This window comes from Vicugna pacos, chromosome 6 (genome assembly GCF_048564905.1).
Source record: "Vicugna pacos chromosome 6, VicPac4, whole genome shotgun sequence".
Classification (NCBI taxonomy): Eukaryota; Metazoa; Chordata; class Mammalia; order Artiodactyla; family Camelidae; genus Vicugna; species Vicugna pacos.
In genome coordinates, this window is record NC_132992.1 from 88,941,970 (window position 1) to 88,955,783 (window position 13,814).

Here is a 13,814-nt window from a genome sequence, read left to right on the forward strand (position 1 = left end):
GCTATATTATCTTTCGTGGTGAAAGGGACTTTGTGGATATGATTAAAGATCTTGAGATGGGGAGGGTATCCTACATTGTCTGGATGGACCCAGCGTCATTCAGAGGTCTTTATGAGGGAGAGGGAAGAGTTGCAGAGAGGAGGGGGCTGGAAGCAGAGGGAGAGCAGGAGATGTGATGATGGTCAGAATCAGAGAGAGATTTGAAGATGCTACCCTGCTGACTTTGAATATGGAGGATGGGGCCATGTGCCAAGGGATGTAAGTGGCCTCTACAAGCTGGAAAATGCAAGAAATGGAGTCTCTCCTAGATCCTCCAGGTGACCACAGGCTTGACGAATTCTTGAGTTCAGCCCAGTGCAACCCACGTCAGGCTTGTGACCTCCAAACTATAAGGTAACAAATTTATTCTGTTCTAAGTCATTAAGTTTGTGATAATTTGTTATGGGAGAAACAGGAAATGAAATGAATACAGCTTATCTTTTTAAAAACTTATTATTTACAAAATGCAGACTTGCCTCAATTCATGGCACTGTGCAGATACTGCGTTTTTTACAAATTTGAGGATTGTGGTAAGCCTGTGCTGTAAGATGATGGTTAACATATTTTAGCAATAAAGTATTTTTAAATTAAGGCAGGTACATTGTATTTTTGGACATAATGCTGTTGACACTTAATTGACTATAGTTTAGTGTAACATGAGTCTTATAGGCGATAGGAAACCAAAAAATTTCATCATTTATTTTGATATTCCCTTTATCCCCATGGTCTGGAATGCACTCTGCGATATCGTGAGATCTGCCTGTGTGTTGCACAGATGGAGTCTTTCGTGCCTTTGGCATTTTAAACCCCAAAGCTCAGGTGCTTGCAAATCCCAGGCGTTGGCTTTTGAAACAGGCCAGTGGTTTCTCTGATTTCCTGCCATGTAACCTTCACCTGAGTGGACGGAAGCCCCTGATAGGATGGCAGAAAGGACAAACAAAACATGGAAAAGAAAATTCAGCCCACTTCTCAAAATGTCATTCTGGAGCGACGTCACAGCATAGTTCTGGGTAAAATATACTGTGATATCTGGGTGTTCCCTGCTCCCAAAGATACTAAGTCCCAACCCGTCCTGCTGGTGACTTGATGCAGGGCTGTGCCCTCCCAGATGCACAGAGAAATGGTCTGGTTTGGCCACAGGCAGGGCCACCAACTCAGTCCAGTGTGCCTGTGACTCCCCTGGCCTTAGCACTGAAAGCCCTGTGTCCCCAGAACTTCCTCAGTCCCTGGTAAGCTGGGACCGTTGGACATCCCAGCCACAGATCATAAAAATCACCATTATGCATATGGGGAAACAGGAGTGACAGGGGTTGGTGACTGGGGAAGAGTCCAGCCCACAGCCTTGTCCATGTGCATGCAGCCCCTGTCCCTCTGCCCAAGCTCTGCATTCCTGTGACTCTTCAGCCAGCTGGTCTAACTCTCGCCATGCTCCAAAACCTCGTGGGAAACAGGGGTTCAGTTGCCGGCCCCTGAGCCTGCAGGAGGTGGGTGGTCACTGTCGTCCCTTCTGGTGAAGAGCACTCAAGATAGTTTCCTCCCAGATCACCCCACTTAGAAACTCTGCTGTAAGACGGGTAGTGTCTCTGGGCATGTTAAGCCTATTTCACTTATGCCTTTGCTACCAGTTAAGCTCCTGGATGCTGGGGCAGGCAGAGAAGGGAGAAGGAATTGTCCTTTGGGAGCATTTCATTTAAATGTTTTTCAGAAGCGCACACCTCCACGCACGAAAAGTACACTGGCGAGAGTTTCGGTCCCGTATCAGGGAGGTTATAACCTAAAGGAGGGACATCATGACAGACAAACACAGATAACGGGATGTTCACACCCCAGACAGCAGAGCTGGAAGGCGGTTTCTGAAGCTGTCCAAAGTTTATCCTTCAAAGCACTGACTGGCCTACACACAGCAACACCACCGTCACCTAACCCAAAGAGCTTTTCCCAAGGACTGGGTCAGGGGACTGTGCTTGGTTTGCACATGTGGTTATTGCCTTAATTCCAATGTTATTTTTTCTCCATATACAATCAAATAATTAAAGCCATATCACAAGGATGTAGTAATGAGGCTATCTTTGTTAAGCATAATTCTCACCACTCTTACTCTAAATGGGATACTAAATTGAATAAAAGTCATGACTGTTGTCTCTAATTCTGTGTAATAATATTAAATAAAAAATCAATATTGAATATATTTGAATAGATAATGTTTAATTAAAAAAAAAAAAGGACCCCAGAGGAAGGTCATCAGGTTGGTTTTGGACCAGGTGGAGAGGTCATGGAAGGCTTCTCAAAGGGGGCTGAGACTAAAGACCTGGAAGAATAAGCTGGACAAAGAGGGTTGCCATCCACTGGGATTATCCCGCCACAAGCCTGGGAGAGGGTGGCTGTTCAATAAAAGAATGCCCCCTTTAATTCTAATTCGAAAAGATACATGTGCCCCAATGTTCACAGCAGCACTGTTTACAACCTAAATGTCCATCGATGGATGACTGGATAAAGAAGTTGTATACACACACACACACACACACACACATACATACACACACACTGGAATACTACGCAGCCACAAAAAGGAATAAATTATGCCATTTGCAGCAACATGGATGCACCTGGAGATCATCATTCTAAGGGAACTAAGCCAGAAAGAGAAAGACAAATATCCTATGATACCATTTGCATGTGCAATGTTAAAAAAATGACACAAATGAACTTCTTTACGAAATAGAAACAGACTCACAGACATGGAAAACTAACTTACGGTTACTGAGGGGAAAGAGGGTGGGAAGGGATAAACTGGGAGTCTGAGATTTGTAGATACTAACTACTATATATGAACAAGAAACAAGTTTCTTGTGTATATGAAAAAGAATATGAAAAGGAATATATGCATGTATACATATGACTGAACCATTATGTTGTACACCAGAAACTGACACAACATTGTACACTGACTATACTTCAATTTAAAAAAAAACATGTGGGGGCAAAAAAAAGAATGTTCCTTTTAGTGGATAAACACACTTGACCCCAGAGACTTTCAAAGGCTTGCTCCAAGTCTCCAAGCTTTCTAGTGGTGGATTCTGATCAGAACACAGATCTTTTTGTTCCAAATCCAACACTCTTTCCACTTTGGGAGAGGTGGACTCTGTCTCTTCAAGAGGGCACTGGATGGGCAAAAGGAAGGTGGCGCCGCTGGGTCCCTTGAGGACCAAGTCAACAGCTCTTGAATGGCAGTGACTTTACGTCTCAAACTACTTTTCCCTGCTTTGAAGCTGAGAGAATTCCCACCCATGTTTCCTGGCTCAGTTTGAGATTATTTGGAAGGTCCTATCACCAGGGGAGGGGGCATCTCTGACACTGTTTGGATTTTGCTGCAGGATTATTTCAAAATAAGGCCAACGTTCGATCTCTTTAAACGAATCCCACTTGCATTTTGTTTATTACGTACATTTATGTGTCTATAGAAATTGACTACACATTATGATTTGGTCTGAGTTTCTCCAGAGTTCTTGACTTAGAGAAAAAATGGTTATGATTTCAATTCCAGGCATTGCTCATCTACAGGGGTTAAGGTCTTATTTGAAAAATGACCTTAACATGGAAATTTTATTTAGAAAGGGGAATTCAAGTGATTTATGACCTCTGAATTTATGAGCATTAAAAGCATACATCCGGCAGAAGCTACCCAGGTTGGAGTTAGTATCGGACTTGAAATTTAACTCGTGAATCAGCTTGGAGTTCTGAGTCGAAGAATATAATCTTCTATCTTTCTTTTGCAAAGCCGTGTGGACTTGACATTAAATCATTTCAGCTTCTTATGATTTATGAAAGAACAATCAACTAAAACCTTAAAGAAAATAAAAACGTTTGTGACATTTATAGAATTATTGGTAGAACTCGGTTTGAGCTTTAATTCAAGGGATTACTTGGATTCATATATTATAGAAACATGACAATAGTGCAAGTATTTGTCAGTAATAAAATGCGTTTTAAGACAATATATTGGACCCTGAAGAATATCAATAGGGTGTAAAGTGAGGGGCCGGCATTGGGGCGGTAGTTTTTTATGGCCCCTTGGCTTGCCCTGATGAAGGGGTCAGTGTGTGGAGGTAAAGCCATGAATTGATCTGGGAAGACATTTTCTAGATTATGGAGACCTTCAGGATCAAGGAACATAACTCTTTCTTTCAGCAGATAAAGCATATGAAACTCAAAGAGGGTAGATGACATGTCTGGCGCTGCACAGATGATTCAAGAAACTGATGTCAAGAGCAGTTTTCAGACAGCCTATGGTGGTACCCAATCTGGGAAGATCTTCTAGACCACGCGGAGCAATTACTTCGATTTATTTTTCCAGTCAATACTGAACCCCTACCATGTGCCTAAATGTGCCAGGCTCAGAAGAGGTCGGGATGAATTAACACAGCCATACCTGATGTCAGGAAGGCTGCAGTTTGGTTGGCTTATGTCCCATCTATAATTGTGAAACAGAAAAAGAAATCATTGTGAGTCTGTCAGGTTTGGGGGTGCGGTTCCGTGGAAGGAGAGAGAGTCTGTCTATTTGGAGATAATGGGTTTGGGTAAATACAAATTCAGCGCACGTCAACTGCTTTTGAGAGAAGTCTGAAGGCCAGTGAGGGTTTTGAAAGGAGACACAGGAGGTGATATTCCTGGCAAAGGACCGGAGGGACCAAAGTACAGAGTTTTCAAATTAGAGACGTGAGTTTAGGAAGAACCCACTGTGCTGTGTGGGAGTGGAGGAGATGTGGAAGCAGGTGGGGAGTGTGGGAATTAATCCTTGATTAACGGGTCCTTGAGTGTCATGAGGAAGACTCTGGATTTAGGTATTAGATCAGGGGTGGTAGGCTATGGCTTGTGGTCCAAATCTGGCCCACCACCTGCTTTTATGAATAAAGTTTTATTGGAACACAGACATGCCTATTAACTTCAGTATTGTCCATGGCTGTGTTCATAATACAATGGCAGAGTTAAATAGTTGTGATGGAGACCTTGTGCCCAGCCAAGCCTGAAATGTTTGCTACCTGGTCTTTAAAGAAAAAACTTGCTGCCTCCTTTGTCAGTCGTCGGGGAGCCGGGTGGAAGTTTTGAGTGGAAAGATGGATCTGTGGTTCTCTCCAGGGGGAGGTACTGTGTGGGGAGAGATCAGACGACCATTTTCCTCTTACTTTCTGCTCCTTTTTCCTTCTTCTCTCTGGTGCCAGAGGTGCGTTGTCAAATGTTTAACAATCTGCTCTTTGTTGAAGGGGAGCTCACATCTGACTTACAGAGTTTGTAGATTTCGATGGTGTGAATATTCTCATCAGAGCTGCTTTTAAACTACGCGTATGAGGTCGCTGAACGCATGTCTGGAAGAGATGCATACAGTCAGCCTGGCATCCTCTGTAGAGAAACCCGGTTATTCAGCCAACAAACCTGGAAACCTCACAGAGATAAGGTTCAACATGAAACTCTCACTTTCTCGGTGTCCCTGGTAGGGGCACTATCACTTTTCTGGTCAGAGAGCCTGTTACCAGCAACAGACGTGACCCTAAGTGACACAGCAGAAGAGCAATGTGTAGAAAGCACAGGGGAGGGTCTGCAGGGAGGAAAGGATGAATGACCGATTTTCTGGAAAGATCAGAAATGGAGTCACACTGAGGACTTATCCAGAAGGACCCAACAGATTGTCTCCTTGTCTGGAAGGCCACCAGGCAATGCTAATGGAGGCTGTCAGGTGAGACCCTTTGTGTGGGACTTTATTTGAGCAGCATCCTGGCTAAGTGATTTGCCAAGCTGAATACTATGAATGGATTAGGTTAAATCCGGTATCCAGCACCTGTCACAGAAGTGCTTACTGTGTGCTAGGCACTGTCCTGGGCACAGGGTTACAAATATAAGCAAAAAACAAATGCTACCCTCAAGACCTTGAAAATTGAGGAAGGAGAAAGGCAAATGTTCAGGCAACTGCAGTTCAGGGTGGTGGTGGACAGGGCTGTACACTGTATGGTGCTGCCAGCCCAGAGCCCAGAGTCCATGACCTACCATTCTCACAGATACACCTTCTGACATCTACATTTTCACTGAGGCTTCTAAGAAGGGATTATATAAAACATGGATGAAAAGTCAAGACTTCAGTGCTAGGATAATTTTCTCTCTTCCTGAATGCTGTGCTAAAGCTTTTTGTCAGACCATGAGACTTTTGTGACCTATCCTGTTTCCCTTTTTGCCTTGACAGCTAGGAAGCTCCCACTTAATTAAATCTAGTACTTTACCACCCATAGCCATACCTGTCCTAGATTTTTAGTGCAATTCTCTGTCCTCTATTACTGAGTTCTTTTCTGGTTCTCTTATATCTGTGCCTTTTAAAACAAATTGGTTGAAGTTCTTTCCAGAAACAAATTATATGTAATAGTTATAGGAAATAAGTTGAGAATTTAGCTATCATGGCATATTTTATGAGAGTCCATTCTAGATCTGATGTGATTCTTATATTTTTAGAGCTGAATTTTCTTCACTGGTGAACAGTTTTAAGTGGACAGCCTATAAAATCGCATGATGGAAGTGTACAGGTGCTTATGCCAAAGTCATTGCTGCCCCTTCCCCCACCTCTGTAATTAATCCAGCTGTTCTATTTGCCTGCTTTGACTTGCTGCTCCCAACTCCCTCCTCCCATCTGAGGGGGATATATGCCTCCCTTTGGGATATATACCTCAGCACCTAGTACTCACCTCAATCCCCCTTTACCTAAACTGTGGTGAACTTGCTCTTCTGATTCTCGGGATCACGGTACTTGCATTTACTGCTCTGTTCCTACAGCTGGTGCTACAGCTTCCCACCCAGAGCAAGTGGGCTGGCACTGCTCCCTGCCTGTTCACCTAGCAAGGTTCAGGCAGGAGTAGGCTAAGAGATGTTTTGAATATGCAGGAATTCACCTGGGAGAGGTGAGCCTTAAACTGGTGAACACCCAGCACCAACCCCATCTTCAGGGTCAGCAGGGAAGTGATCTCCCTGGATAAATGTCAGTTCCAGAAGCCGTGAAAACCTCAAAGAGGGTCACAGAAGGTGGACTGGCAATTTGGACGGCTTCTGGGGGCTAAAGGAGATGCCACCTGAAGCCATCAGAAACCAACAGAGCCATGGAGCTATGTGAAGTGTCTTTTTCCTCCTTCCTTCCTCTTCAGCCACATTTTAATGCTTCCCCCTTCAAGGTCACTGTCTCATCTTTCCTTTGCAAGGTCCTTCTCAGTGAAGGATGAAGAAGGACTGATGCATGACATAGAAAGTTACTTCTCTGGCAAATGCACTGGCTGTAGATTTCCTTCCTGTCACACTGGTGCCCATTCCTTACCATCAGGGTGACTTGTTAGATGTGGGTCCTCTTCTGAGTGAAGGGGAAATAGGTAGAGAGCATTGCCATCAAACAGCAGGTCACTGTAGCTACTCTGGTTGCCTCACTTGGCAATAAAAAGCAACATTGTTATCTAGAAATGGCACGTCTTCCCTGGGCTCTAAAATATTAAACACATATGCACACACATACACAGAGATAAATAGAAGGCATCCATCGCTTGCCTAAGCCAGAGACACTGCCAATATATAATCAACCAAGAGACTTTTTCCAGGTAATATTTCCTTCTTTACAAACATCCACCCGTACATTACTGCACTGACAGCAGAATTCATATTGCAAGTGTTTTTATTTTCCGTAGCAGTTATCCGAAGAACTTTCTGCCTTGCAGAGTGGCGGGTTTGCATGCACGGACGTAAGGCCATGGCTGACTCTCTGTTATGACATCCTTCTTCCCTGATGAGGAAAGACGGGGTATTTGTCTGGTTTCTCTGTCACTGGTGAGTTTTCCTCCCTTCTTCCCCCACGAAGATATATGTCATAACAGAGATCAGCAGTCAGGTAATTTCTCTTTCTCTATGCAGAAGATAAAAACACTGCCAATTGCTCACAAGAAGTTGGTACGGAGAGGGCAGAAGATTTCACTTGCCACCTGCCCGTTGGAAAATGGAGCACACAGAGAGCAGCCTGGCCTGCTCAAGCAGCCGTGGCTCCCTTGAGTGGCTTCCTCATTCCCGTAGGGAGCAGCTGTCCTGAACGAGCCCATACTTCTCAAGTCCTCTCTCAAACTCCTCCCCTCTAACAGTGCGTTTACCTGTGACCTGTCATCCCATCCACCTGACTTCTTCTTGATTGCCTGTGTTCTCTTTCTGCAGCTTCCTCATCTTTTCCCCCTTGTGTCTGAGAAATGGGTCTGTTTCTTCCTCCTCATGCCAAGTCTTGCCCTTGTGTTCTTCATCCAGTTCCTTCAATCATCTTTAGCAACTTGCTCCATTCTGTTAAGCCCAATTTCTCCAGCATATGGAACCTCTCTCAGCTAGCCATCGATGAGTTCTAGCCGGCAATTCCAGTGGGCCACGTCTAACTAAGGCATGACCTGCTTGCCTTTTCTCAACAATCAATCTGCACGCACTCATCTTTTTCACTCATCTTACTTTACCTCCTAATCCGTATGCATCTGACATCCTTCTTTGTGTTCTCTCTTTCCTTGGCTTCTGGGATATTACCTTCCCCTGTTTCTTGGGGTGTGCACTTTGCTTATTTTGCTGGTTTCTCTTTCTCCGTCTGCTCCTTAAGTGTAGGTTTTGTGCCAGCTGAGGGTGAATTCACCTGTAAGTAACAGAACAGCCAAGGAGCAGTGACTTAAACAAAGGGAAGCACAAGACGTCTGAAGATGAACCGGGACTGGCATTGCTTTTCTCCTCAATGATGCCATGTCAGACCCTGAGCGGGCTGGTTTTCATCCTCATGCCTGCAAGATGGCTGCCATCTAAGGCTTCTTGTCCTCACACCAGCATCCAAAGCAGGAAAGACATACAAGCACAGAAACCATGCTGCTTTTTATCTTTCCCAGCAACCCCAGCAGAATTTTCCTTGGGTCTCAGTGGATAGAACTGTGTTATGTTCCAAACTGCTCACCTTAAAAGTTGGAAACAGGGTGTGAGCAAATGGAAAAGGGGTTGACATCATTGTCAAGATGAACCAATAAAGATTCATCTCCTGGGGCTGGGAGAAGGGTGAGTCCTTTCAGAGATCAAGGAGTCACCGTGTGTAGTGGGTTGGATTGTGTCCCTCAGAAACATCTGTCCAAGTCCTTACCTCCCATCCTCTTGAACGTGACCCGATCTAGACAAAAGGTGTTTGCAGATGTAACTAAGTTAATGATCTCAAGATGAGACCATCCTGGATTTAGGGTAGCCCTAAAGTTAATGACTGGTGTCTTTAGGAAAGAGACTGAGACTTGAGACATAGAGAGACAAGAGGAGAGACGGAAGGAAGAAGATCACGTGAAGATAGACACAGACGCCAGAGTGGTACAACTGCAACCAAGGACGACCAGCAGCTGCCAGAAGGGAGGGCTCTGTCCTGGAGACTTTGGGTCGGGGGAAGCCCTGCTGACACCTTGATTTTAGACTTCTGGGCTCAGAACTGGGAGAATTCCCATTGTTTCTAGCCACACAGTTTATGGTCATTTGTTATGGTGGCCACAGGAAACTAACACGTCATTCCAGTAACTGAACCCCAAATTGGAGCTCTGTGAGCAGGGAAGACAATATAGACTAGGAATGGCTGGTGGGCGTAGAAATCTATTGTCTTTGGCTGTTTTGTTTCATAACATAATTCCTCGGATTGACTTCCCCCACTTCTATGACCTCAGCTTTCACCTTCAAGCCAGAGACCCTCCAATCTCGGTCTGTACCATCCTCTTCTCACCTGACCTCCAGACCCACCTTTCATTTATGGCTGACTCCCACTGACTCCTCCTGGATGTCTCGTGGGCACCCCAGACTTAGCATGTCTTGAACCAAATCAACCTTCCTTCCTGAAACCTGTTGTGTTTCTGTCTCATCAACCCCATTCCCTGAGCACAAACCAGGGCTTCTGCCTCCACCAGATAACTGGTGGAAGTGCCAAGAACTCCTCTGCAAGTTGGCCTTTGAACCTAATCTTGAAACTGCATCACCCTTTCCTATTCTGGATCTCCTGTGAGTTACTCCTGCCTCCATATCTGCACTCTCTAGAATGAGGTTTAAGCATGTGGACTCCATGCCTGCTTTATTTAAAGAGTCAGCCACAGGACATCGAGATGCCATTGGGACAATGCCTTATATTCAGTGTTTTAGCAACTCTCCCAAATCTTTGGATGTTAAATATTGTTGGTGAGTCAAATTTGAAGCAAGGATTTTCACGTCTCTTCTCATAAGTTTCAGAGTCCGTTCCGTTAAAGGAGTCCTGAACGTGCGGAGACATCTAATAACCTGTTACGATCTATAACAGCTTCGTGTGAATTGGGACTTTTTTCTACTGTGTGGGGCTGGGGCAGATTGAGACAACGATTGATTCAGAATCCCTACTTTCACAGTATTTTGTCTGTCAAAATAACCTGATTGTTTACATTTGCCGGCTTCCTGTTCTAGTACACGTACCAGAAATACGAACTGATGGCAATCCCGCTTCATCCGTTGGGTAACTGGGGTCAGGTCTAGGTCAGAAGAACGCAAGTTGGCTGTTTAAAAAGTATAACACCATTGGCTTGTAAGAGGAAGTTTTCCAATCTTCTGAAACCTCATTGCCCTGCACTTCCTCATGTACCCAGAGCTGGGCTCATGCGGATCAAATCTATGTTCTCCATACTCCATGCCTTTGCCCTTGCTGTTCCATGAGCCTGGAACCTCATATGTCTCCTCAGCCCTCCTTAGGCGTCAGGGCGCAAAGCCTGCGTCCATCTCAAACGTAGGTTTACCACTGTTATTACTCATGTAGCTGCTTCCACACAAAGGGATCCAGCTCTCCCCCTTAAGGTAAAGGCCATGTTAATTTACTTATTTATTTATCATTTATTTACCAATTCATCACTCACAAATACAGATGGAGCCCGTACTACGACAACATAGTAGTAATAAGATGCAGGAGCTCATAGTTTTGTGGGAGAGACAAACATATTTAAGCAAATATGATATTATGCTGAGTATTGTTAATGGCGTGTGGGAAATGGGGTCCTTGGAGTGACGGTGAGGAGAGCAGGAGTGGGGAGGGGTGAGGAGATGTAACGTTGCCTTGGGAGTGAGAGAGGCTTCCTGGAGGGAGTGATCTAAAGGAGATTTGAAGGACAAGAAGAGTTAGCCAGGGAGAAGCCATGAGTGATTCCCATCTATGTACCCTAACATCTATCACATGTCGAGTACATGCTAGGGGATCAATAAATGCTTATGAAATCCATAGAGGGGTGGATGGGTGAGTGAATAAACAAGTGGATGTTAGTTGATGGATGGATGGAAGGATAAATGGATAGATGGATGGATGGATGTATAAACTAAATGAAAGAGTGGTTGGACAAACTAAATGAATGAATAGGCAAATTAATGGATGAATGGATGAATGGATAATTAGATGGATGGATGGATAATTGGATGGGTGGATGGATAAACTAAATGAAAGGATGGTTGAAGAAACTAAATGAATGGAAAGGTGGATGAATGGAAGGACAGGTGGATATACGGATCATGGATAGATGACCAGCCTGGGTAATTTCCAGGGCAAGATTTTGCCATATGGGCAATATTTTTCCAGCTATTACATTATACACATCCTCATTACTCTACACACTGAATATTCTCCATATGAATTTGGACAATGTTTTAGTAAAGAAAAGAAAGAGAAAGTTTCCATTTGTCCCATGGGTGTATTTTGGGCTCTGAGCCTGGGGCTGGTTGCTAAGATCCCGAGGAGCTCACGTATGAGCAGATGGTGACAGCACAGAGTGACAAAGGCTGTGGGTGCAGGGAGTCACGGAGAAGAGAAGCAGATTGGACTCCTCTGGTCTGATCTGCTCCCCCGATCTGGGGTCGCTTGGCACAGCTCCCCCCCTTTCAGGATCTTACCTGCAGTCATCACTGTGCTGTTTTGTTTGGCTTCTGCCTGTCCCTGGCAATGTTAAGCTCCATGAGGGCAGGGGCCGTGTCTGGCTTTGCTCAGCTGTTTGTCCCCGGCACTAACCACAATATCTGCCAGAGGTTCTCAACAAATAAACAATGACTGGCCATTAAATAAATAAAATAAAAAGAAGCTTTCCAGAAATGAGCTGTGTTCTTGTAGATAAAAGGAAGTTGTTCAGGCTGGAGAGGTCGGAAGGGGTTTCCTGGTGGAAGGAGGAGCAGGTGCAAGGTTTCAGAGGTTCAGGGCGGGCAGCTGGGTCAGCCAGGGTACCAGGGCCGCAGGGAGCGATGAGTGGGCCAGGCAGGCAGGGCCCGGCCCTGAGAGGTGGGACAGCATCTCTCTGGGAACTGAAGGCTTTTAAACTGGAGAGTGGGAGCCTCTGCTTGATCTTTTTCGTAGTCCTTCTCGGCACTGAGTAGATGAGAGATGGGGCAGGTCTGCTAGGTGATCACAGAGGAACAAACTCTCCATTGTAATAGGAGAGGTTGTCCCTGCTGCGAGATCTTGAGAAAAATCCTAAACCCATCCAGGCCTCAATTGTCCCATCTGCAAGCTGAGAGGTTGACCATACAGCTCTGAGGTCTCCGCAGCTCTGAACATGCTCTGACCTTAGTATGGAAGCCAGCTCTCTGTTTGACGAACCCACTAACATCCCCCTCAAGCACCACCCTGTGGATAATGGTTCTTTTAAAGCCATTCAGCGCTGTATTGACAGAAATTAAATTAGCCATCAGCGTGGGCAATCAGCGGCTATGGGGCTGTTAGAGATAATAAAGGCGATGCTCTCGAACACAGCGAGGGGAGGGGCAGCTGCTTCTGACAGGAAAGGCTGCGTGGAGGGCTTTTCCCACTCCCCGCAAGGCGCAGGTTCAAACCTCACCGCCAGGCTGTCCTTCCCAATTGGGACAGATACTGGGAGCTGATGTGCCCTTGGAGACACTGCCATGGGGAGGGATGCTGAAAGCCTAGTGAATTTAGGCATACTGGGGTGCAGTCAGGGGTCCTGGGCAGTGGGGGGGCCAGACATACTCACAGGCTCCCTCCAGACTGGCAGCTGAGACGTGGCGGGGAGATCCACAGGTGTGGAAACTTCTGCTCTGCTCCTGGCTTACTGTGCAATTTAGGGCAAGGGCGCTCACCTCTCTGACCCTCAGACTCCTCTTCCCTGCCTAGTAAGCATAACAGGAACTGGGTCACTCGGACTTTTTGATAGTTTTAAGATGATTTATGCCCGGTACCTGGCTGAGTGGGGGTTCAGTAAATGTTATTTTCCTTCCCACAATGAGTGCCAGAGCTGGGCGAGGACTTTGGCTCTGACAACGGGCCCAGCGCTATTTCATCCCCTTGCGCTGGACCAGAGCCTGGGCCCCCTTCCCCGTGTGCACCTAGGCTGTGTGTGGAGGATGCAGTAGTTGGCAGGGCAAAAGCAACAGCTGGGGAACTGGAAGCCTCGGCTCTGTTCCTTGAGTCCGTTCCTATGTGTGTGGCTGGACAAGCAAGAGGACGTCTCCGACCCTCTGTTTTATCCTCTATAAAAGGAGGGATGGTGAAAATTAAATACGACCGTACAGTTACTCCTGCTTTAATGCTTATTTTGAAAACACCAATTTGTCCCAACACAACCTAGCTAGCCCAGCTTGGATTTGATATTTGCATACATGCAATTTCATCCCTGAGACACGCTCCCTGAACGCTAGAGGAAACAGAAAAAATTCAGGGCCCAGATGGGCGGAGCCACATCAGAACACACAGCAGATACGCTCACCTCTCCATC